Raw genomic sequence first — 27355 nt, 5'->3', positions numbered from 1 at the left:
GGATGGCTCACTTCAGCCCAGTGGGATGGCAAAACTGACCAATCCCTTCGGTGGGCTACAATTACCCTAACTGCACAGTCCTATCCAATGACTTGGGTGGGAGTTAGAAGACCATGGTGAGAAAGGCCACATAAAAGCAATCCATTGCACTGCATATGTACATATACATATTCATATATATATATGCAGTGGGTTTATATATATCCAAAACCAAACCTATCAGCACCGAGTCAATTCTGACTCCTAGCAACCCTATAGGACAGAGTAAAACTGCTCCATACGGTTTCCAAGGCTAAAAGTCTTTGTAGAAGCAGAGTGCCACATCTTTCTCCTGTGTAGTAGCTGGAGGGTTCCAACTGCCAACATTTCAGTTAGCAGCCAAGTGCTTTAACCACTGCAGCACCAGGGCTCCATATATATACATATACAAATGCACACACATATATATGTATATACAACCAAAACCAGTTCCATCAAGTTGACACTAACTCACGACAATCTCATTTGTGTCCAAGCAGAACTGTGTTCCACACGGTTTTCAGTGACAGATTTTTAGAATACATCACCAGGCCATTCTTTCAAGGTGTCTCTGGGTGAACTCAAACTTCCAGCATTTAGATTAGCAGCCAACCACTTAACCATTGCACAACGAGGGCTTCTTAGAATATCTAGCAAATCAAAATACTTCGTTTATAAAAAGATCTCTGAAAGCAGTTGTAATTATACACTGCATTCATGCTTATCCATTGCAGAACTTAAAATCAACCTCGTTGTTATATTGATAGGGCCATTGAGTCGGTTCAGACTCATAGCAACACTATGTACATCAGAACGAAACACTGCTGGGTCCTGTGCCATCCTTACAATCGTTGTTATGTTTGAGGCCATTTTCGTAGCCACTGTGTCAATTCATTTTGTTGAGGGTCTTCCTCATTTTCGCTGACCCTCTACTTTACCAAACGTGATGTCCTTCTCCAGGGACTGGTCCCTCCTGATAACAAAACCTACCTAAGACACAAATATTTTCAATTAGATATGAGTGGCTATAATAAAATTATTGTTAAGGTTAATACAACTCATCTCAGTTATTTTGTTGCAAACATACTTCCATCCCATTTCTCATTCAGAACCTCTACATCCCATCACTTTTTTTTATGTTGAATACTCAGCTCTTCTGTTGAATATTCCTGTGTCCATTATTCCATAAACGTGACTTCTTAAGTTTAACCAGTCATATTCTAAACCACTGCAATTCTCCACCTCACCCACCTCACCCACTTGTCCCAGGATTCAAACAAATTAACTCCTAGTATCTATTTCAGTAGTTCTCAAAATTTGGTCTCAGGACCCTTTTACACTCCTAAAAATTTGAGGGATCCCCAAAGAGCTTCTGTTTACGAAGATTATACCCATTGATCCGAGGAGCTGCCAAGCATCGACTGGTGAGGGCGATTCTGAGCATCTCCTCTCAACTTTGCTTTCAGTAACTTCAGGTCTGCGGCTTGAAATCAGCCACAGTGGGAGTATTTCAGTAGCATAGTTGAGCCAGTTGGTAAGAACCGACTGATAAATTTTAAGGGATTTCACAAACCAGCTTTAAAAAAGAGGCATTATTAAACATTCAATGTTATACGCTTACAAATAAACAAATTTTATTAAAAAAATTAAAAAATATTCATCACTTTCTAATTATTTTATGATATTTTGCTATTATCTATGCTCTTGTAGCTGTGTCTGCTATGTCTGCATGGTGGAAATATGATATACTGTGCTATTGTACACCTCTTCACAACTCCTTGATCATTGATGCAGTCCTGGTGGCCTGAAATCGCCCATGGTAGAAATATTTACACCACAGACATTGGCAAATGCTACAAATCAGGGTTTGATTTGTTATTCTGTTGATTTTCCAGATCTGATAAAGCGATGAAGAAACTATTCATCATTCAGATTTAAAAGTGTCGAGCCTGTAGCTGTTACAGCATATGAAGAGTATACAGATTCTAAAAAGCAAAAAAAAAAAAAAATAAGGAATTTGTCTTCCAATATTAAAAAAAGTGTGATCTTATTCAGCACAGAATTGAGTGAAGGAAGAACCAACTCACAGGCTGGTGTTTCACATTTGCCTGACTTGTTAACACCAATGTTCGTGTTGGAACTACTCCCAGAGAACTGGTTATCAAACATTTGCCACAACAGGCTGCAATATTAACCACAAGGAAATAACAAATGCCTCAATTCAGGGCTTCCCTTCTCCTCAATTGCCCAACACACTATACTGTGGACTGCCAGAAGAATGAACGAATCAGTCTTAGAAGACATACAACCAGGATGTTCCTTAGAAGCAATGATGGTGAGACTTTGGCTTGGTTACTTTGGACACACCATCAGGAAATACCAGTCTCTAGAAAAGGACATCATGCTTAGTAAAATAGAGGGTCAATGAAAATGAGGGAAACCTTCCATGAGATGAATTGAAACAATAAGCACAAAAATGGACTTAAACATAACAAGATCATGAAGATGATGCAGTACCAGGCAATGAGGTGACCATGAGCTGGAGCTCACTTGACAGCAACTAACAATATCAACAGCAACTTGTTTCCCTAGGGCCAGCTTACCAGCATGCCACTGATCATATTGATGTTTACCAGGTTCGAAAAAAGTCATTAATACATTTGAACACAAAAATGATAATACATACATTGTTGTTGTTGTTAGGAGCCGTTGAGTTGGTACAGACTCATAGCGACCCTATGCACAACAGAACGAAACACTGTCTGGTCCCGCGCCATCCTTACATTCATTGTTATGCCTGAGCTCATTATTGCTGCCACTGTGTCAATCCACCTGGTTGAGGGTCTTCCTCTTTTCTGCTGACCCTGTACTCTGCCAAGCATGATGTCCTTCTCCAGGGACTGATCCCTCCCGACAACATGTCCAAAGTATGTAAGGCACAGTCTCGCCATCCTTGCCTCTAAGAAGCATTCTGGAAGAGATCCATATTTATGCCTATTCCCAAGAAAGGTGATCCAACTGAATGTGGAAATTATAGAACAGTATCATTAATATCACACATAAGCAAAATTTTGCTGAAGATCATTCAAAAACGGCTACAGCAGTATATCAACAGGGAACTGCCAGAAATTCAAGCCAGTTTCAGGAGAGGACATGGAACCAGGGATATCGTTGCTGATGTCAGGTGGATCCTGGATGAAAGCAGAGAATACCAGAAGGATGTTTACCTGTGTTTATTGACTATGCAAAGGCATTCGACTGTGTGGATCATAACAAACCATGGATAACACTGCGAAGAATGGGAATTCCAGAACACTTAATTGTGCTCTTGAGGAACCTTTACATAGATCAAGAGGCAGTTCGGAGAGAACAAGGGGATACTGACCGATTTAAAGTCAGGAAAGGTGTGCATCAGGGTTGTATTCTTTCACCATACCTATTTAATCTGTATGCTGAACAAATAATACAAGAAGCTGGACTATATGAAGAAGAATGGGGCATCAGGATTGGAGGAAGACTCATTAACAACCTGCATTATGCATATGACACAACCGTCCTTGCTCAAAGTGAAGAGGACTTGAAGCACTTACTAATGAAGATCAAACACCACAGCCTTCAGTATGGATTACACCTCCACATAAAGAAAACAAAAATCCTCACAACTGGACCAATGAACAACATCATGATAAACGGAGAAAAGATTGAAGTTGTCAAGGATTTCATTTTACTTGGATCCACAATCAACAGCCATGGAAGCAGCAGTCAAGAAATCAAAAGACTCATTGCATTGGGCAAATCTGCTGCAAAGGACCTCTTCAAAGTGTTGAAGAGCAAAGATGTCACCCTGAAAATTAAGGTGCGCCTGACCCAAGCCATGGTATTTTCAATTACATCATATGCATGTGAAAGCTGGACAATGAATAAGGAAGGCCGAAGAAGAGTTGACGCCTTTGCATTGTGATATTGGCAAAGAATATTGAATATACCATGGACTGCCAGAAGAACAAACAAACCTGTCTTGGAAGAAGTGCGGCCAGAATGCTCCTTAGAGGCAAGGATGGTGAATAAATCCATTAAAAAAAAAAAAAGGAAAATCCATTACATGTTAACAAATATAATATTTTACAACAAATAAGCTAACATAAACATCATTTTAAGAAAATTACCTCTATTTTGAAAACAAACAGCAACAACAAAAAACAATTCAGTGAGAAGAAAACCAAACAAAACCCATTGCCACTGAGTCAGTTCCAACTCATAGCGACACTACAGGACAGAAAAGAACTGCCCCATAGAGTTTTCAAGGAGTGCCTGGTGAATTTGAACTGCTGACCTTTTGGTTAGCAGCCATAGCTCTTCACCACTATGCCAGAGAAGAGTGGTATTATTTTATATTTCTTGCAAATCTCTGGATAAATAGAAGACAGTTGGATTGTCATATCTGCTTCTGGAATCTGTTGCAATACACTGTTTTGTTTGAAATAGAGAAAGAAAATCCAGCCTCATGCTGTAGCTTTAGAAGGGAGAATCTCATGGGTCCACTGAAAGCCTCTCAGGGACTCCTAACGGACAGGCCTCACATTACACCCTAGAACTGTTGCTCTAGCTAAGAGGAAGCAGAAGTTTTTTTTATCTGGGTTTATAAGGTGACATTAAATTTCCAGTGAGATGCATACACATGTATACAGTGCTAGGACACTTCTAGTTTCTTAAAACAAGAAAAAGGATATTTCCAAGGATCCTGTTTATCTAAATTAACACACAGAATGCTCAAGGTTTTAAAGTCTAAGTTATCAATACCCCAAGTTATCAACACTCCAGGAACATTAACCAAAAAAAAAACCTGTTGCTGTTGAGTCAATTCTGAATGTTAATAAGGAAGTTGTATTTTTTGTAATAAGAACATGTCAAGAGGCTTGATGTCAGAAGACATTTCCTAGATATTGACACTTAGCCACATTTTTTTTTTTTTTTTAAAGTTTAACCCATTGCCATCAAGTCGATTCCGATTCATAGTGACTTTATTGTATAGGGTAGATCTGCCCCCATGGGATTTCTAAGTCTGTAAAGCTTTACGGAAGCAGACTGCCACATCTTTCTCCCCGAGCAGCTGGTGGGTTTGAACCATCAGCCTTTCTGTTAGCAGCCAACTGCTTTAAGCATTGTCACCAGGGTTCCTTACAAAAGCTTACTAGGAGGGTTTCCTCAGTGTTCATTTTAAGGGTCATCATTTATATTTTTATCGTATCTCTTTGTGCAATGCTTTGTTTATCTCCTTACAAAAGTTTACTAGAAGGTAAATAAAGCACTGTACAAAGAGATGTGATGAAAATATAAATGACGACCCTTATAAACGAACACTGAGAACCCTGGAGTTTTTCTTCCAAGGTGTCTTATTTTGTCATGGTAATAAAGGATAGAATCAAGATGGATTGGGTCATTCTATTGAAATTCAGATTCTTATTCATTCATTCATTTCATCCTTTATTCAGCAACTGTCTATACAATGTAGCAGGCTCTGTTCAAGACACTTGGTACACATCAATGAACAAAACACTTAAAGATAACTTCTCTCAAGGAGATCAAATTCTGCCTAGAGGAGAAATACAATAAAAAAAAAAGAAAAAGAAAAAAAAACCAGGAGACTGTTGCTATATAAACAAATAAAAAATAGGGTAGGGTAAAAGAATCAGGAGTGTGGAAAAGAGCAGTTAAAATTGGTTCATTGAAAAAGTGACATTTGAGCAAAGATTTGAAAGAGTTAGGAGATAGCCATGCAGATGTTTCTCAAGGAAGAATTTCCATGTAGAAGGAATAAGCAGTGCAGAGTCCTTGAGTTAGCAGCACACTAGAGTGTTTGGAGAACATAACGAGGCCAGTGTGGCATGGGCAGAGTCACTCAGTTATAGTTCTGATAAAAGATAGATGAGGTTAAAGTAGAAAGTCAAGCGATGTTAGTCTTTGTTAGCGATTGTGAGAACTTTCGCTTTCCCATGAGTGGAAGTGGAGTCGTTGCAAGTTTGAGCAGATGAGTGACATGACTGGCTTGCATTTTAAAGATCATGCGCTGTGGCAGCTGTGTTGTGAATAGAGTACTGGGGACATGTTGTTAGGAAGGTATGCAGCAATCTAAGGGAGAGAGGATGCTGCTTTAGACCAAGGAGGAAGTGACGAAATCTGTGTGGGTCACGCAGATAATTTCAAGGTAGAGCCTGTGAGATATGAGAGAAAAAGATGACAAGTATGACTGAGGTTTTGAATCTGAACAACTGAACAAAGTTCTGGCTTCCATCAATGAGGATGAGTGAACAATACAAATATGGGAAAAAATGGTTATCTTACGCTGAGTTTTCTAGAGTAGCAAAAATAGTGAAGCATATATAAATATATACAAAGAGATTTATTTCAAGGAAATGGCTCATGCAATTGTGGAGGCTGGCAACTTCCATATCTGTCATCAGGCAGCAGGCTAGAGGCTTCTCCTGACTCACATGGTTACAGGCTCATTTCCCAAGAATTGGAAGTCAGAGGATGACAAAATGGATATTCCGTAAAAGCGTGAGGTTTTCCAGAATATCCATATATATTTGATGCAGGCCAAACCCCCCCCCCCCAAAATTCTCTTCCAGCTGATTAGCTGCTCACATCAGATCACAAAATGGAGGATGATTATACATCTGCCAAACCACTAAGAATCATGGCTAAGCCAAGTTGACACATAACATTAGCCACCACAGCAGTATATTGACCTTATTTAAAGCTATATAAATAAAACCCCACTGCTGCAGAGTTGATTCCAACTCATAGCGGCCCTATAGGACAGAGTAGAACCGTCCGATAGAGTTTCCAAGGAGTGTCTGGTGGATTCGAACTGCCAGCCTCTTGGTTAGCAGCCATAGCACTTAACCACTATACCACCAGGGTTTCCATATATATATATATATATATACACGTATATATGTAAGGGAAACCCTGGTGGCATAGTGGTTAAGACCTATGGCTGCTAACCAAAAGATCAGCAGTTCGAATCCACCAGGCACTCCTTGGAAACTCTATGGGGCAGTACTACTCTGTCGCTATGAGTCAGAATCTACTCAATAGCAGTGGGTTTGGTTTTTTGGGGAGTATATGTGTAAGATAACCAAGGAATACAAAGAGAAGAGAAGGGGAATAAGGGCTATGTCCCTGGAAACCCAAAATCAAGAGACTGAAAAAAAGAGAAGAAACCTCAAAGGAAAACAAGTACTGGCCCACAAGGTAGGAAAAAGACAACCAAGTGTGGTGTCCTCCAAGCTACTGAAGAAAGTGTTTCAAGAAAGTTGGGTGTTCTCCTGTGTCCATTGTTAATGATAAGGGAAGGACCATACGTGTGAGAATTGGTCTTGGAATTAAAAAATGAGGAAGTCATGGGTTGGTGATGAGTGAATTTGGGGTGTGTGTGTCATTCAATATTTTGCCCACAGAATTGTTCAATATTGCAACTCAAGGCCTGAGTTTTGTTCTTTAGTTCTTTCAGCTTGAGAAATGCTGAGCGTGTTCATTCCTTTTAGTTTTCTAACTCTAGGTCTTTGCACATTTCATTGTAACACTTTATTTTGTCTTCTTGAGCCACTCTTTGAAACCTTTTGTTCAGTTCTATTACTTCATCATTTCTTCCAATTGCTATAGCTACTCTAAGTTCAAGAACAAGTTCCAGAGTCTCTTCTGACATCCATTTTGGTCTTTTCTTTCTTTTTAATGACCTTTTACTTTCTTCATGTATGCTGTCCTTAATGTTATCCCACAACTCATCTCATCTTCAGTCTTTAGTGTTCTATTCTCAAGATGGCCTCTAAATTCAGGTGGGATATACTTAAGGTCATACTTTGGCTTTGTGGACTTGTGGTAGTTCTCTTCAGCTTCAACTTGAACTTGCGTATGAACAATTGATGGTCAGTTCCACAGACAGCCCTTGGCTTTCTTCTGACTGATGATACTGAGCTTCTCCATATTCTCTTTCCACAGATGTAGTCGATTTGATTCCTGTGTATTCCATCTAGTGTCACATGTATAGACACTATTTATGTTGTTGAAAAAGATATTTGCATCTAATAGTTCATTGGTCTTGTAAATTTCTATCCTGTGATCTCCAGCATCGTTTCTATCACTCAGGCCATATTTTGCAATTACAGATCCTTCTTCTTTGTTTCCAACTTTTGCATTCTGAATTTCAGACTGCAGAAATTGTTAAGATTTTTCAATTTCTTCATCACTGGCCTTAGTGGTTGGTGCCTAAATTTGAATTTTATTAACTGGTTTTCCTTATAGGTATATGAATATTATCCTGCCACTGACAGCATTATACTTCAGGATAGATCTTGAAATGTTCATTTTGACAATGAATTCCATGCTGTTCCTCTTCAATCTGTCATTCCCAGAAAAGTAGGTGGGAGAACAATGTGGCTGTCTGCTTCAGTAAAGATTAAGCCTTGGAAACCCTATGAGGCAGTTCTACTCTGTCCTATATGGTCATTACGAATCAGAACCGACTTGGTGGCAATAGGTTTGGTTTGGTTTTGGTTTTGGCATAGTAGATTATGTGATTGTCCCATTCAAAATGGCCAATACAAATCCATTTCAGCTCACTAATGCCAAAGACATCAGTCTTCGAGTGTTGAGTTTAATTTTTACAGCTTCCAATTTTCCCGATTCATACTTCTAACATTCTACATTCTGATAGTTAATAGATGTTTGCAGCTATTTCTTCTCATTTTGAGTTGTGCCACATCAGCAAATGAAGATTCCAAAAGCTTTACTACATTCATGTCATTAGGGTCAACTCTACCTTGAGGAGGAAGCTCTTCCCCAGTCGTTTTTTGAGTTTCTTCCAATCTGAGGCACTCATCTTCCAGCACTGTATCATACGATATTCTTCTGGTGTTCACGTTTTTCACTGGCCAATTTTTTTTGGAAGTAGATCACCTGGTCCTTCTTCATAGTCTATCTTATTCTGGAAGCTTTGCTGAAATCTGTCCACCATGGTTGACCCTGCTGGTATTTGAAATACTGGTGGCATAGCTTCCAGCTTCACAGCAACATGCAAGCCACCACAGTACAACAAACTGACAGACAAGTAAAGATTAAAGTCTTGGAAACCCTATGGGACAGTTCCATTCTGTCTTATGGAGTCACTATGAGTCAGAATCAACTCCATGGCAAAGGGTTTGGTTTTTGGTATTAAGGAAAGGAGGTTATTGAGGGCATAGGGTCCACAGATTGGAGAGTGAATGGGATTCAAAGACTGTTGGCTGCTAATGGGAGTGAGACAGAAGAAAGAAATGATGGTGAGGACTGTGATGAAGAATGCTGAAAGCACAGACAGGCTGCCACCATTGGTATTGCTGGTAATCCCAAAGTCAGGGATGGCTATGGGAGTGAGGACTGAAGGAGAGTGTATGTTGAGATCATCCATCGCCAAAGGCTAGGGTATCAGAATTAGGATATTGGTGGTTCAGTGATAGAATTCTGGCTGATATTTTAAAAGTGTGCAGTGGGATGCAAGAAAGGGGCTATAGCACAATGAAAACCAAAGTAGAAAATCAACATATAAAAGTGTTCAATCTCACTGTTAGACAAAGGATATGGCAAGCTGAAATGAGAACATACTGGTTTTGAAATTTGGAAACGTTTTAAAATAAGCATCCCCAGTGCTATGAAAAAAGCATTTTCATACACTTCTGGCAAAACTACAAATTAGTTATATTTCTTACTTATTCAGCTCTTTTATTAAGTACCAAATCTGTGTCAGACTCTGCACTGGGATCTGAAGAAAGAAAGATAAGAACTGCATGGCCTTTTCCTAGAGGGTCTTTTAGGATTTCTGAAAATTACTCAGAACTATGTTTCAAGAGTATTAAAGATAATTATTTTCTCTGACCCGATAGCTCCATGTCAAAAACACTACCAGGGTGTGAAGAAAATAATGATAATAAGTGTAACAGATCCATATGATTCTTTTCATCCCAAAATTATAGAAAATTGGAAATAGCAGAAAAAATGTTTTAACATTTACAAAGAATTTTAATGGCAATGAAAATGCTTATAAAAAATATTGGCTGAAAAGCATGATTGAAACTTGCAGTTTCAACATTATATAAACTTATGGAGACAGACAGATGGGTGGATAGACAGATGATAGGGAATAAAAAGAAATGTGCCAATATATTAGCAGTTGCTATCTTTACAGCATTTTGATTTTTTAAAAAAAAATGTTATGGATGCTTAAAAAGAAAAGATACCCCACAATTGCCATAAATTAGTTTTCTAATCGGAAAAGCTTGTTTTAAAATCAGAAAAAGCTACAAATTTTTAAAGTGTATAGATGAGAACAGATACTTTCCTATCAGTGTGTCATTTTGCTCTGTAATGTTGTCCACATTTTTTCTGTATCAGTGTGTCAGTATATATGACTTAACGCTAAACAATATCTAAGTATAAGTCTGAATCATTAATAAGCACATGCTGACCCTCTCTACCACAGCAAACCCTCCCATTTGAATACAGCTTCAGCAATAGAGAAAAGCATCACTTAATTGTTTATCCAATATCTAAATGACTTCATCTTATTTTATTAAATTAGCCCTTTGGCGTTTCTCGGGTACGTTAACGTATGGAATAGCTCCATGTGTACGGCAACCCTCAGCGAGAAACTCCCCAGGTAGCCTTTGCCGTGGTACTTACTGGTTTCATTTTATTTCCTACTTTCCTTGCTGCAATGATGAAGATAAATTCATCACAAGTGATTTCATTTCCATCCCGCGAGTACACATTTTAAAAATATTTAGACACATGTTGTTCTCTTAATATGATGAATACTTATAATCATTTGTACCTAGAATAACAGTTACTATCAATATTATAGCATTGTAAAGTGAATGAAGCATATTAAAACCATTTCCACAACCAGTTCTCATCATTGATTAATAATGAGGTATTATGCTTCAAAAATTATGGTGATACATTTCTTTGCAGTTAGCACACAGGCTTTGCAGTCAGACAGATCTGGGTTGGTCTTCCAGCTCCTTGTCTTCCTAACTGAGGGCTTAGTTAACTTTTTGGAACTTCAGTTCACTCTTTCTAAGATGGGGATTTTAATACCTGCAACATTGTTGTAATTACAAGTATCAGGTATAATATTAAGACTTTAATAAATGGCAGATATAATCTCAAAGTGTTCAAAATTTCAATCTCACTGTTACCATATACGTGATACCACATAAACAATTCATATAACTCTACTAGCCCAGGGACACGTATACTCTTTAAAAATATTTGCAAGGGAATGACTACTAATTTCTTTCAGGCACTGTTATTTTTACTCAAGGAAGACATGATGTATGTACTCAAAATATTCTCCACTTATATTGAGGTAATAGACACACCACGGAAGTATTACTTAGCCTCCTGGGTTGAAATTATTCCATGAGGCATGGAAGAAGTGTGAGAATAATTTTCTAAACTAAAACTGAAATCATGGTTGAAAATTATTCTTTACTGGGATTCATCACCCTCCTGCCACATCTTTGTCTACTTAAACTTGCTTATAAAGTTTTGTTTTAGAACATAGAACAAAATTCCAACTCAAAAAGAAAGACCAGGCTTGCTGGCCTAACAGAGACCGGAGAAACTCTGAGAGTATGGCCCCCAGACATCCTTTCAGCTCAGTAATGAGGCCACTCCTGAGGTTCACCCTTCAGCCAAAGATTGAGCAGCCCCATGGAACAAAACAAGACAAAAGGGGCACACCAGCCCTGGGGAAGAGGAGGGAACAGGAAAGCTGGTAATAGGGAACCCAGAGTTGAGAAGGGAGAGTGTTGACATGTCATGGGGTTGTTAACCAATGTGTGTACTGTTTGATGAGAAACTAGTCTGTTCTGTAAACCTTCATCTAAAAGTTCAATAAAAAAATAATAAATAAAAATACATAATGATGAACAGAGAAAAGAAAAAAAAAGTTATTTTTGAAAAACCTGACATTTAATCTCCTTTTCTAATATTTTTAATTTAAAGCATTTAAAAAATGTCTAAAGCCTTATTACCAAATAATTAGAATCTGTGGTATTTACTGTATTGTAGTTAAGAAAGAACTCAACCCAGAGTTTGTTTTTTAAATTCCTCACTCTTATAGAAATTATTTCATCAGTTATTTGCCCAGAACATGCAATAGTGATGGAGGTTTAAAGAAAATGTGCTTCTCCTAAACTGTATTCAGTTGCAATTCAGAAAGTAAAACTAAAAATTATGATGGAGTTAAATAAAAATTGTGATGGAATTAAGGCTTTTTTCCTGAAAGGCCCTTTCACTTTTCACTTTCTCAAAATGATTTAAAAGTTAAACCTAACCATAAACTATGACACTTTCTCTCAAAGATTGAAGTTTCCTAGTGACATCAAAATTTAGTTTCAGATGAAGCCTTACACATTTTATCTTTTTCATTTTTATACCCATTATTCATAAATCAAGTGACAATCTATGTATGGGGCTATTTCAAGCTTCTTTATTTTTTCCCTGTTCTGTTGGTCTACCCTTGCATCAGTACCATATGTTTAGAATCTGGCTTTATATGTGGCGTTGAAAGTCCTCCTACATTCTTCTCTGTCAAGAGTGCTTTGGCTATTTTGGGATTTTTGCACTTCCATGCAGACTTTAGAAACCACTTGTTAAGTCCCATATAAAATGTTGTCATGGCTATTGACATTTTAATAAATATACAGAAAATTCAGGATGATTTGACATGTTTGCAATGTTGAGTCTTACAAATACATAAGCATGGTATAGCTCTCAAATTATTAAATCTATTTTAAATTTCTTAAGATTGCTTTTAAACTTTTCTGATGTTCTGTATATTTTTTGTGGGATACATTTTCAGGTATTTGATATTGGTTATCACAGTCTCTTTATCATAGTACTCTTTTGGTCTTCTTAAGAATGATCACTTTATAAAATTGTCTTGCTAATTCACATATGTATATATTGCCTGTATACAACTTTATAATGAGAGGACTAGCATTGCCTGACTGATTTGCTGTCATATTCCTGGTAGAAAGAAGACTGCTTGGGACAGTGCAAATGCTAAATAAATATTTGTTAACTGAATACTGAATATGAAAAGTACTTGTTTTCTCTCTCCCTTTTCTTTTTGTCACTCTCCATCTGTGTTATAACTGTGGTGTTTTCTTCTTCATCTTTGTCTTTATCTTCATCTTCTTCTCCTCTTCCTTCTTCTTTAATTATATATTATCATGTATGTGTGAATAGTTCAATATACAAGAGATGAGTAAAATTCCATTTATTTCTTTACTAGCACTATTATTTCCAGAAGTTCTCAATGGAAACAGATATCTACTGGAGCTATCTCAGAGTGGAACAGTGCCAACAGAGGAAATATCACTACCAAATGAGGGACTGGCCTGCCTGAAGAAACACTAAAAGAAAAGTAATTCCCTACTATTTATGAGTATTCTCTCATCTCATTTTAATTCATGAACTGTTAAGCATTCAGCTTAAGCCAAACTTGAACATCTTATCGATTTGTTCAGTACTATTCATGAAGATCATTTGTACTCACACAGTATGTTAGTGACTGGTATTATTAGGGGAAAATGGAATCTAGCTGAAAGGAGAAAAAGTAGGCATGTATTGGGGAATAATTACCATATAAATAGACATTAACCATCTAAAAGAGTTCTCCAACATAACATACATAATGCAGGTCTTTTGGGGAGTTATTTCTGAGATTTCAAGTTGAAATGTTATTTCAACTTTGTATGTTCTTTTTCACACAAACCGAGGAACAAAATCCAAAATGAGAGGTTAAAAATTTTCAAGTGTTTATACTATAGCAGCAAAATACCTACATGCACATACTATCCAGTTACAGGGTGCGAAAACACACAAAAGCAAGGACAAGGCTAGACATTTTTGTATGGAAATTATAACAGCACATCATCAGCTTTCGAATAGCACATAACAAATACAGTATGGGGGTTTAATAAAGTTGTGTGAATTCAAAAATACTCATGGTTTTAATTTATTTTTCTGTCAATTTTTGAATTTATAGAGCTGTTCACTGAAATCAACTTGACAGAGAGAAACATCAAGTGCATATATAATCAAGACAAGCAGGAAATATGAGAGAAGCATGAAACCTTTCAGATGTAATTCTCTGTGGAAGCTAAGATACATAAATTTATTTGCTGTGTGTTTTAGGCTAGGTTCTCTAGAGGAGCAAAACCAGTGAAGCATATATATAAATATATGTAGAGAGATTTACTGCAAGAAAATAGCTCACACAGGGCTGGCAAGACCCAAATGCATGGGCCAGACAGCAGGGTGAATGGTTCTCCTGATTCACATGGTTGCAAGGGCTGATGAATCCAAAATCTGTAGGTCAGGTGGCTGGGTGACAGCTTCTCCAAGAACCAGAGGTCAGACCAAGAGACGAGTACAGGATTGAGAGAGACAGAGCCTTGCCAGGACATCTATATATAGTGGATGCAGGCCACACCTCCAAAGAAACTCCCCTTCCAACTGACTGACAGCTTACATCAGATCACAAAATGAAGAATGATTATATAATACTGCCAAATTGCTGAGAATCATGACTTAGCCACATTGACAAATAGCAATAACCATCACACTTTGCAGTTGACTTGAGATTAAATCATCCCTTCAGTTTGTTTATCTAAAAAGTGAATTAAGGATATTTTACTATGACCTTCACCTTAGCTGGTAGAAAACAAATAAACAGTATGAATTTTTTTTTAAAAAGTTTTTTCTCTTTAATTTCTTCCATTTATATTTTTAAAAACTCACAATTTTTGCATAGAGTACTAACAGAATAACTTTGTTTGACTTTAATACAATGATTATTTATGTTTGAATAATACTTCACCTTTTATTATACAAAACAATTTACCATATAAAAGATAACAACTGTGTGAGGAAACAAAAGCCCAATAACTATGTGCAACATAGCTAGAGTCCAGAGTTAAGTAAGAAGCATAAGTCTTCTGGCTTCAATTCCTGCGTTATCTCATCAATTACATGCTGCCATCAAAATTAACTTTGGAATAGATATATTTTTTCAAATAATGAATTATGTCTTTTTGGCAGTATAAAATTTGGTTAATGTAATTTCCTAAATCCCTAAGGAGTATTAGCCAAGAAGATGTTTGGCTTTACCTGATACACTTATGTTGTTGTTAGGTGCTGCTGAGCCGATCCTAACTCATAGAGACCTTATGTGGTAAGGTAGAACTGCCCCATAGGGCTTTCTTTGCTGTAACCTTTACAGAAGCAGGTTGCTAGGCCTTTCTACCATGGAGCTTCTGGGTAGATTGGGACCGCTGACTTTTTGTTTAGCAGCACTTAACCATTTTAATAAGAATATTTAATAATTGTCTTAGGCTGGGTTCTCTAGAGACGCAAAACCAATAAAGGGTATAAATATCTATACAAAGAGATTTATATCAAGGGAATGGCTCACACGATTGTAGAGGCTGGAAAGTACCAAATCCATGGGCCAGGCTGCAGGCTTCTCCTGATTCACGTAGCCACAGGGGCTGGTAAACCTGAGATCTTCAGGTCAGGCAAGAGGGCTTTTAGTCACAGGTGACAAAGATCAATGAATCCTAAGATCAGCAGGCGAGACCACAGGCAAGCTGCTAGCTCAAGTCCCAAGAACTGGAGATCAGAAAAATAGGAGTCAGCTGCAGAATCCAGAGTGAGCAAAAGCCCATGAATCTTGCCAGAAAGTCCCCTTGTATATTCGATGCAGGCTGCATCCCCAAGGAAACTCCCTTTCACCTGATTGGCTACTCACAGGAGATCTCATCATGGAGGTGATTGAATTATATCAAATCTCATCATGGAAGTGACCACATCATCATATGACTACCAAACTACATCACAACTGCCAAACCACTGAAAATCATGGCCTGGCCAAGTTGACACATAACCTTAACCATCACAATAACCATCATGAATACTACATTGCATGTGAATAGGGCTTTATAGTTCACAAATTGCTATTATGTAAGTTGACTCATTTAGCTATAAGCAAATGTCTGGCTTAGTCATTGCTATATTACCTCATCCTAAGCAAATTCACAGAGGAAATGTCCCATCCTATCACCTACTCAGGAGCTGAGGCTTTCAAGGGTGTCTGTTATCACAGTCTTTGAAAGTTCAAACAAGTGTGAAGAGAATATGTATGTTCTGCAACAGCCCCCACACTGGGTCAGTTGGGTCTGACTTCCAAAATGCTTCAAAGTATCTTCCTAACTTCAAGTTTTATTCACGATGTTATTTTTTTTTCTTTGCTTCGGTTCTCTCTTGCTTTTATTGAAGGAAATTCAAATAACACAAAATTACCCATTTTAAAGTGGACAACTCAGTGGCATTTAGTTCATCTACAACATTGTGCAACCACTGCCTCTATCTAGTTCCAAACATTTTGTGTTTTGAGATTCTACTCAGTTCTATGTGCAAAACGCTGAAGAAACAGAAAGCATCAAAAGATGCAAGGAACATACAGAGTTATTGCACAAAAAAGAATTGTCTGATATTCAACATTTCAGAAGGTAGCATACGATCAAGAACCCATGGTACTGAATAAAGAAGTTCAAGCCCCAGTGAAGACATTGGCAAAAAACAAAGCTCCAGAAATTGATGGAAAACCAACTGAGATGTTTCAACGAACGGATGCAGCACTGAAGTGCTCACTCGTCTACTCCAAGAAATCTGGAAGACAGTTACCTGGCCAACTGACTGGAAGAGACCCATATTTATGCCTATTCCAAACAAAGGTGATCCAGCTGAATGTGGAAATTATTGAACAATATCATTAATATTACATGCAAGTAAAATTTTGCTGAAGATCATTTAAAAACAGTTGCAGCAGTATGTCAATAGGGAACTGCCAGAAATTCAAACTGGATTCAGAGGAGGACATGGGATGAGGGATATCATTGCTGATGTCAGATGTATCCTGGCTGAAAGCAGAGAACACCAGAAAGATGTTTACCTGTGTTTTAGTGACTACGCAAAGGCATCCGACTGTGTGGATGATAACAAATTATGGATAACATCACAAAGAATGGGAATTCCAGAACAATTAAGTGTGTTCATGAGGAACCTGTACATAAATCAAAAGGTGGTTGTTTGACTAGAACAAGCGCATGCTGCGTGGTTTAAAGTCAGGAAAGGTGTACATCACGGTTGTGTTCTTTCACTATACTTATTCAAGCTGTACGCTGAGCAAATAATCTGAGAAGCTGAACTACATGAAAAAAAAAAAAAAGCCCAGCATCAGGATTGGAGGAAGACTCATTAACAACCTGTGATATACAGATGACACAACCTTGCTTGCTGTCAATGAAGAGGACTTGAAGCACTTACTAATGAAGATCAAAGACCACAGCCTTCAGAATGGATTACACCTCAACATAAAGAAAAAAAAATTCTTACAACTGGACCAATAAGCAATATCATGATAAATGGAGAAAAGATTGAAGTTGTCAAGGATTTCATTTTACTTGGATCCACAATGAATGTCCATGGAAGTAGCAGTCAAGAAATCTAATGAAGCATTGCACTGGACAAATCTGTTGCAAAAGACCTCTTTAAAGTGTTAAGAAGCAAAATGGCACTTTAAAGACAAAGGTGTGCCTGACTCAAGCCATGCTGTTTTCAATCGCCTCATATGCACGCAAAAGCTGGGCAATGAATAAGGAAGACTGAAGAAAAATTGATGCCTTTGAATTATGGTGTTGGTGAAGAATATTGAAAATAATGTTGACTGCCAGAAGAACGAACAAATCTGTCTTGGAAGAAGTACAGCCAGAATGCTCCTTAGAAGCTAGGATAGCAAGGCTGCATCTCACATACTTCGGACATGTTATCAGGAAGCATCAGTCCCTGGAGAAGGACATCGAGCTTAGCTAAATAGAGGGTCAGTGAAAAAGAGAAAGACCTTCAAGGGGATGGACTGACACAGTGACTGCAACAACGGACTCAAACATAGCAACGATTATGAGAATGGCACAGACCAGGCAGTGTTTCATTCTGTTGTGTGTAGGGTTGCTATGAGTTGGAACTGACTTGACAGCACCTAACAACAACAACAACACTCTGTACTGCATGCCCGGTAAGCACTGGCAATGAAAAGGCTGAAGAGTCACCTTTTCTGAGTTCACAAAATCACTGGCTAGTAGAGAAGACAGGCGACCAAAGGGAAGTTTTTAGTATTCTATGATTAAGAGAAAAGAGGATATTGAATCCTGTGGGATTGAAGCAGAATTTGTCCTGGAGAATGGGCAAGAATGTCAACAAGGCTGAAGCTTGTCACATGGTTTGGATCCTTAAAGTTTAAAAAGGAAATGATCATCCCAAGAAAAGGAGGGAAAACATTTTCCAGGCAAAGATAATGCAAGAGATGAAGCTATGGAGGCTTGAAACAGCATCCTGTGTTAGGGAGTAAAGAGTAACTCAGTGAAGCTAGGCTACAATAATCACAATGGGGAAGGAGATCAGGGAGGTGAGATGGAAAACCACAGATTGTGCCACACAGATTATGCCACTCAGATTGTGCCATACATATTGTGCCACATGCTGGAAACCACACTTCTTAGGAGAGAACTCCATTTGGGATGTCACAGGCAGTGATGGAACTGTCAAAGGTGCTATAGTCAGATTTCTATTTTATATAGGTCATTCTGATTGCAGCATGGTTTATTGATTGGAGGAGGGCAAGAATGGAGGCAAAGATTGGAACAGAGATATCAATCACAGCAATTATCAATATCCTTTATGACTGAGGGCAGTAGCAGAAACTAGAACAGAACATTTTTAAAAATATTTAAGAAGCAAAATCTGTAGAACATGGAAATTAATTGGGTATGATTAGTGAGAGTCAGAGAATTTAAAATAGTGCCTAGGTTGCCAGTTAAATTGGCAAGAGAAATGCTTATAACAACAAATTCAAAAGTCAACTCAAGACCAGATGGAGCCAAGATGGTAGAATAGACAGATGCTTCCATTGAGACGTCTTTACAACAAAGACTCAAAAAAACAAGTGAAAGGAGTATATTTGTGACAAGCTGGGAGCCCTGAGCATCAAAGGCAAGCTTAGACAATGAACTGAGGAGCAAGGGGAGAAAGAGGCCAGTCAGAAGTGGAGAGGAGTTACCGGACCTGAATTGTGGGGAGTCCTCAGGCACCATTCCTGGAGCGGCAGCGGCAGCGGCAGGCTGGTCCTAGCGTTCGGCCTCAGTTTCCTCAGGGAGAAGCAACCAGCCACACAGCCCACTCACACCTCCGGAACCAGAGGAGAAGGGCACTCTCAGCAAGCTAAGTATTTGCGTATATTTTACCGCGCTCCCGCCCCCCTCCGCCGGCTTCAGCGGCTGAATCCCTGGGCCTGAGATAGACCCTTGTGAGCACCTAGAGCCGTTCTCCCGGCCTTAGGGAAGGAAAAAATTTGCAACTGGGAGGAAAAGATAATTTGCTAGCTCCATTAACCAGGGGGAGCTCAGGACGGAAGCAGCTCCTGTCCAGGCATAAACCGTCCGTGGACCTTGAGTACCTTTCCCTTCTGTATGGATCTGTGTGGGCCTATTTCAGGAGAATAGCCCCTTGTTCGCAAACTCCAACCATTTCAGCTGTGCTGTGGAGAGATGGGTGTTTGACGTTTGACATTGCTTTGCGTGTTAAACAAGGTCTCCACCTACCCACATCAGGGACCTAAGGACTGGTAGCTCCACTCAGGTCACGAAGCCACTCGCGGCAGGGGTCCAAAGATAACTGGTGCCTCCCAGTCCTTACAACCAAAAACTTTGGGTGCCCATGGTCCCCCTGCAGAACCCACCCACCAGCACGCTCTAGAGAACAGAGACGCGTTTTCCTCAGAGACACTTGGGGGTTGGTTCTCAGCCCCCTGCCTTGTTCAGAGTGTGACCCCCAGCTGCAATCAGATACCTGTATATACGCCAATCACTCCTGCCCCTCTAGGACTGTAGGACAGAGCCCATACCACACACTTGATATCAGCTACCTGAAACCTGAACTGAATTCATACAAGAAAACTGAACGGACTTCTAGAATAATATACCTGATAACAGCTCTAGCCAGCTGGGAACAAGACACCAGAGCTCCAAAGGTGAAAATAATCATCCTAGTGCACTCAAGCAACCCATAGAGGTATACCAAAAGAAACAAAGCAAGCAACTACGACACACTAAGCATGCATAAACTAAAGACAATGACTTATAGATGGCTCAGAGACAACAGTTAATATCAAGTCACATAAAGAAACAGGTCATGATCGCCTCAACAGGCTCTCAAAACAAAGAATCCAGGGATCTTCTAGATGAAAGTGCATTCCTGGAATTACTAGATGCAGAATACGAAAGTTTAATATACAGAGCCCTTCAAGACATCAGGAAGGAAATGAGGCAATATACAGAATAAGTCAAGGAACACACAGATAAAGCAAATGAAGAAATTAGAAAGACTATTCAGGAACGTAATGAAAAGTTTAATAAGCTGGAAAAATCCATAGACAGACAGCAATCAGAAATTCAGACGATTAACAATAAAATTACAGAATTAGACAACTCAAAAGAAAGTCAGAGGAGCAGAACTGACCAAGTAGAAGCTAGAATTTCTGAACTCAAAGATAAATCACTTGGCACTAATATATTTGAAGAAAAATCAGATACAAGAATTTAAAAAAAATGAAGAAATCTTAAGAATCATGTGGGACTCTATCAAGAGAAATAACCTATGAGTGATTGGAGTAACAGAACAGGGAGGGATAACAGAAAATACAGAGAAAATTGTTGAATATTTGTTGCCAGAAAACTTCCCTGATATTGTGAAAGATGAGAAGATATCTATCCAAGATGCTCATTGAACTCCACATAAGGTAGATCTTAAAAGAAAGTCACCAAGACATATTATAATCAAGCTTGCCAAAACCAAAGATAAAGAGAGAATTATAAGAGCAATGAGGGATAAACAAAAAATCACCTACAAGGGAGAGCCAATAAGAATAAGCTCTAACTACTCAGCAGAAACCATGCAGGCAATAAGGCAATGGGATGACATATTTGAAAAATTGAAGCAAAAAAATTGCCTGCCAAGAATCACATATCCGTCAAAACTGCCCCTTAAATATGAAAGTGAAATTAAGACATTTCCAGATAAACACAAGTTGAGGGAATCTGTAAAAACCAAACCAAACTACAAGAAATACTAAAGGGAGTTCTTTGGTTAGAAAATCAATAATATCAGGTATCGACCCAAGACTCGAACAGTGGGCAGAGCAACCAGAAGTCAACCCAGACAGGGAAATACAAAAAAAACAAAGCAAGATTTAAAAAAAAAAAAAAGGCCCAAAACAGGGTAACAGCAATGTTATTACATAAAAAAAGACAATATTAAAATAATAAAGAGGGACTAAGAAATGTAATCATGAACCTTCCATATGGAGAGGAAGATAAGGCGATACAAAGAAATAAAAGTTAGGTTTAAATTTAGAAAAATAGGGGTAAATAATAAGGAAACAAACGATCCTACTCATCAAAATAAAATACAAGGGAAAAATACAGACTCAGCAGAAACAAAATCAACAACAACAAATATGAGGAAAGGACAATATATAAAGAAAATCTACTCAGCACATAAAATCAAGTGGGAAAAAGAAACTGTCAACACACAAAAAAAGACATCAAAATGATAGCACTAAATTCATACCTATCCATAATTACCCTGAATGTAAATGGACTAAATGCACCAATAAAGAGACAGAGAGTGGCAGAATGGATTAAAAAACATGATCCGTCTATATGCTGTCTACAAGAGACACACCTTAGACTTAGAGACACAAACAAACTAAATCTCAAAGGATGGGAAAAAATATATCAAGCAAACAACAATCAAAAAAGAGCAGGAGTGGCAATATTAATTTCTGACAAAATAGACTTTAAAGTTAAATCCATCAGAAAGGATAAGGAAGGACACTACATAATGATTAAAGGGACAATACGCCAAGAAAATACAACCACATTAAATATTTATGCACCCAATGACAGGGCTGCAAGACACATAAAACAAACTCAATCGGCATTGAAAAGTGAGATAGATAGCTCCACAATAATAGTTGGAGACTTCAACGCGTCACTTTCGGTGAAGGACAGAACATCCAGAAAGAAGCTCAGTAAAGACACGGAAGATCTAAATGCCACAATCAACCAACTTGACCTTGTAGACATACACAGAACACTCTACCCAACAGTAACCGAGTACACTTTCTTTTCTAGTGCACATGGAACATTCTCTAGAATAGACCACATATTAGGTCATAAAGCAATCCTTAGCAGAATCCAAAACATTGAAATATTACAAAACATCTTCTCTTACCATAAGACCATAAAAGTGGAAATCAATAACAGGAAAAGCAGGGAAAAGAAATCAAACACTTGGAAACTTAACAATACCCTGCTCAAAAAAGACTGGATTATAGAAGACATTAAAGACAGAATAAAGAAATTCAGAGAATCCAATGAGAATGAAAATGCTTCCTATCAGAACCTTTGGGACACAGCAAAAGCAGTGCTCGGAGGCCAATTTATATCAATAAATGCACACATCCAAAAAGAAGAAAGGGCCAAAACCAAAGAACTATCCCTACAACTTGAACAAACAGAAAGAGAGCAACAAAAGAAACCCACAGGAACCAGAAGAAAACAAATAAAAATTAGAGCTGAACTAAATGAAATAGAAAACAGAAAAACATTTGAAAGAATTAACAAGACCAAAAGCTGGTTTTTTGAAAAAATCAACAAAATTGATAAACCACTGGCCAAACTGACAAAAGAAAAACAGGAGAGGAAGCAAATAACCCAAAGAAGAGATGAGATGGGCGATATTACAACAGACCCAACTGAAATTAAATGAATCATATCAGATTACTATGAAAAACTATACTCAAATTTGAAAACCTAGAAGAAATGGATGAATCCTAGAAACACACTACCTATCTAAACTAACACAAACAGAGGTAGAACAACTAAATTGATCCATAACAAAAGTAGAGATTGAAAAGGTAATCAAAAAACTCCCAAGAAAAAAAAGCTCTGGTCCCAACGGCTTCACTGCGGAGTTCTACCAAACTTTCAGAGTAGAGTTAACACCACTACTATTAAAGGTATTTCAGAGCATAGAAAAGGACGGAATACTACCAAACTCATTCTATGAAGCCACCATATCCCTGATATCAAAACCAGGTAAAGATACCACAAGAAAAGACAGTTATAGACGTATATCCCTCATGAATGTAGATGCAAAAATCATCAACAAAATTCTAGCCAATACAATTCAACAACATATCAAAAAAATAATTCACCATGAGCAAGCAGGCTTCATACCAGGTATGCAGGGATGGTTCAACATTAGAAAAACAATTAATGTAATCCACCACATAAAAAAAAAGACAAGAATCACATGATTTTATCAATTGATACAGAAAAGGCATTTGACAAAGTTCAACACTCATTCATGATAAAAACTCTCAGCAAGATAGGAATAGAAGGAAAATTCCTCAGCATAATAAAGGGCATTTATACAAAGCTGACAGCCAACATCACCCTACATGGAGAGAGCCTGAAAACATTCCCACTGAGATCGGAAACCAGACAAGGATGCCGTTTATCACCACTCTTACTCAACGTTGTGCTGGAAGTCCTAGCCAGAGCAATTAGGCTAGATAAAGAAATAAAGGGCATCCAGATTGCCAAGGAAGAAGGCAAAGTATCTCTATTTGCAGATGACAGGATCTTATACACAGAAAACCCTAAGGAATCCTCCAGAAAACTACTGAAACTAATAGAAGAGTTCAGCAGAGTATCGGGATACAAGATAAACATACAAAAAATCAGTTGGATTCCTCTACACCAACAAAAAGAACATCAAAGAGGAAATCACCAAATCAATGCCATTTACAGTAGCCCCCAAGAAGATAAAATACTTAGGAAAAAATCTTACCAGAGATGTAAAAGACTTATACAGAGAAAACTACAGTACACCTCTGCAAGAAACAAAAAGAGACTTACATAAATGGAAGAATATACCTTGCTTGTGGATAGGAAGACTTAACATAATAAAAATGTCTATTCTACCAAAAGTGATCTATACATTTAATGCAGTTCCAATCCAAATCCCAACGACGTACTTTAATGAGATGGAGAAACAAATCACCAACTTCATATGGAAGGGAAAGAGGCCCCGGATAAATAAGGCATTACTGAAAAAGAAGAACAAAGTGGGAGGCCTTACTTTACCTGGTTTTAGAACCTATTATACTGTCACAGTAGTCAAAACAGCCTGGTACTGGTACAACAACAGATACGTGGACCAATGGAACAGAATTGAGAATCCAGACATAAATCCATCCACATATGAGCAGTTGATATTTGACGAAGTCCCCAAAACAGTTAAATAGGGAAAAGACAGTCTTTTTAACAAATGGTGCTAGCATAACTGGATATCCACCTGCAGAAAAATGAAAGAAGACCCATACCTCACTCCATGCACAAAAACAAGCTCAAAATGGATCAAAGACCTAAATATAAAATCTAAAACGATAAAGATCATGGAAGAAAAAACAGAGACAACGTTAGGAGCCCTAATACATGGCATAAACAGTATACAAAACATTATAAAGAATTTAGAAGAAAAACTAGATAACTGGGAATAAACAGTATACAAAACATTATTAAGAATGCAGAAGAAAAACTAGATAACTGGGAGCTCCTAAAAATGAAACGTGCTCATCCAAAGACTTTACCAAAAGAGTAAAAAGACTACCTACAGACTGGGAAAAAGTTTTTTGCAATGACATTTCTGATCAGCGCCTGATCTCTAAAATCTACATAATACTGCAAAAACTCAACTGTAAAAAGACAAATAAACCAATTAAAAAATGGGCAAAAGATATGAATAGACACTTCACTAAAGAAGACATTCAGGTAGCTAACAGATATATGAGGAAATGTTCATGATCATTAGCCATTAGAGAAATGCAGATCAAAACTACAACGAGATTTCATCTCACTCCAACAAGGCTGGCATTAATCCAAAAAACACAAAATAATAAATGTTGGAGAGGCTGTGGAGAGACTGGAACACTTCTACACTGCTGGTGGGAATGTCAAATGGTACAACCACTTTGGAAATCGATTTGGCACTTTCTCAAAAAGCTAGAACTACCGTACAATCCAGCAATCCCACTTCTTGGAATATATCCTAGAGAAATAAGAGCCATTACACGAACAGATATATGCATACCCATGTTCACTGCAGCACTGTTTACAATAGCAAAAACATGGAAGCAACCAAGGTGCCCATTAACGGATGAATGAATAAATAAATTATGGTACATTCACACAATGGAATACTACGCATCGATAAAGAACAGTGAGGAATCTGTGAAACATTTCATAACATGGAGAAACCTGGAAGGCATTATGCTGAGTGAAAGTAGTCAGTTGCAAAAGGACAAATGTTGTATAAGACCACTATTGTAAGAACTTGAGAAATAGTTTAAACTGAGAAGAAAACATTCTTTTGTGGTTACGAGAGCGGGGACGGAGGGAGGGTCAGAGAGGGACATTCACTAATTAGATAGTAGATAAAAACTACTTTAGGTGAAGGGAAAGACAATGCTCAATACAGGGAGGTCAGCACAATTGGACTAAACCAAAACCAATTTTCTGAATAAACTGAATGCTTCGAAGGCCAGTGTAGCAGGGGCAGGGTTCTGGGGACCATGGTTTCAGGGGACATCTAAGTCAATTGGCATAATATAATCTATTAAGAAAACATTTGTATCCCACTTTGAAAAGTGGCATCTGGAGTCTTAAACGCTAGCAAGCAGCCATCTAAGATGCATCAATTGGTCTCAACCCACCTGGATCAAAGGAGAATAAAGAATGCCAAGGACACAAGGCAATTATGAGCCCAAGAGACAGAAAGGGCCACATGAACCAGAGACTACATCATCCTGAGACCAGAAGAATTAGATGCTGCCCAGCTACAACCAATGGCTGCCCTGACAGGGAACACAACAGAGAACCCCTGAGGGAGCAGGAGAGCAGTGGGATGCAAACCCCAAATTCTCATAAGACCAGACTTAATGGTCTCACTGAGACTAGAAGGACCCCGGTGGTCATGGCCCCCAGACCTTCCGTTGGCCCAGGACAGGAACCATTCCCGAAGCCAACTCTTCAGACATGGATTGGACTGGACAATGGGTTGGAGCGGGATGCTGTTGAAGAGTGAGCTTCTTGGATCAGGTGGACACTTGAGACTACGTTGGCATCTCCTGCCTGGAGGGGAGATGAGAGGGTGGAGGGGGTTAGAAGCTGGCGAAATGGATACAAAAAGAGAGAGTGGAGGGAGAGAGCAGGCTGTCTCATTAGGGGGAGAGTAATTGGGAGTGTGCAGCAAGGTGTATATGGGTTTTTGTGTGAAACTGACTTCATTTGTAAACTTTCACTTAAAGCACAATAAAAATTATAAAAAATAAAAAAGCCAATTCAAGAGGAAGAATGTGTTAATTAGTATCATAGTGAGTTGGTGCCAACAGTCGATGTGTTAAGCTGCTAACTGAAAGATTGGAGGATCAATTCCACACAGAGGCACCAAGGGAGAAGGACCTGGCAATCTACTTCTGAAAAATCAGCCATTGAAAACCCCGTGGAGCACAGTTCTACTCTGAGAAACGAGGGGTAGTAACTGAATTTGCAATGCCTCTGGGATGACATATGGCACTAGTTTTTTTTTTTTTTTTTTTCTGGGATGACATAGGGGAATAATCCCAGAATCAGAGGAGAGGTGGGTCTCAGTCAGGTAATAGTTATTAGCATAATTTCAACCTCAGGAATGGAAGAAATGGTCTCAGGAGACAATGTAGAGTAAGAAACTGGGTAGTAAAAAAAATAAACCATAGAGTATCATAAATAAGAACTAAATGTGAATGTTGGCTTTAGCAATTAACATGCCATTGACTACTCTGAAAGAATAGTTTCACACTCAAGATACAAATGGCTGAGATATGAATTTTAGGCAAAGAGGTAGAGACAAGATAGAATTCAATTGTTGTGAAAGAATGGATGAGACAGAGGGTGGTGGAAATTAGACACCATTGTGGGACCTGTCACAGTGAAGTCCATGAACCCTTGTTATGAGGAAGTTTCAATAGGATTGGTCATGGAAAATGAATAGGTCATAGAAATCA

Source organism: Loxodonta africana, chromosome 11 (assembly GCF_030014295.1).
Source record: "Loxodonta africana isolate mLoxAfr1 chromosome 11, mLoxAfr1.hap2, whole genome shotgun sequence".
NCBI classification, from domain to species: domain Eukaryota; kingdom Metazoa; phylum Chordata; class Mammalia; order Proboscidea; family Elephantidae; genus Loxodonta; species Loxodonta africana.
This window is presented reverse-complemented; position numbering follows the sequence as displayed.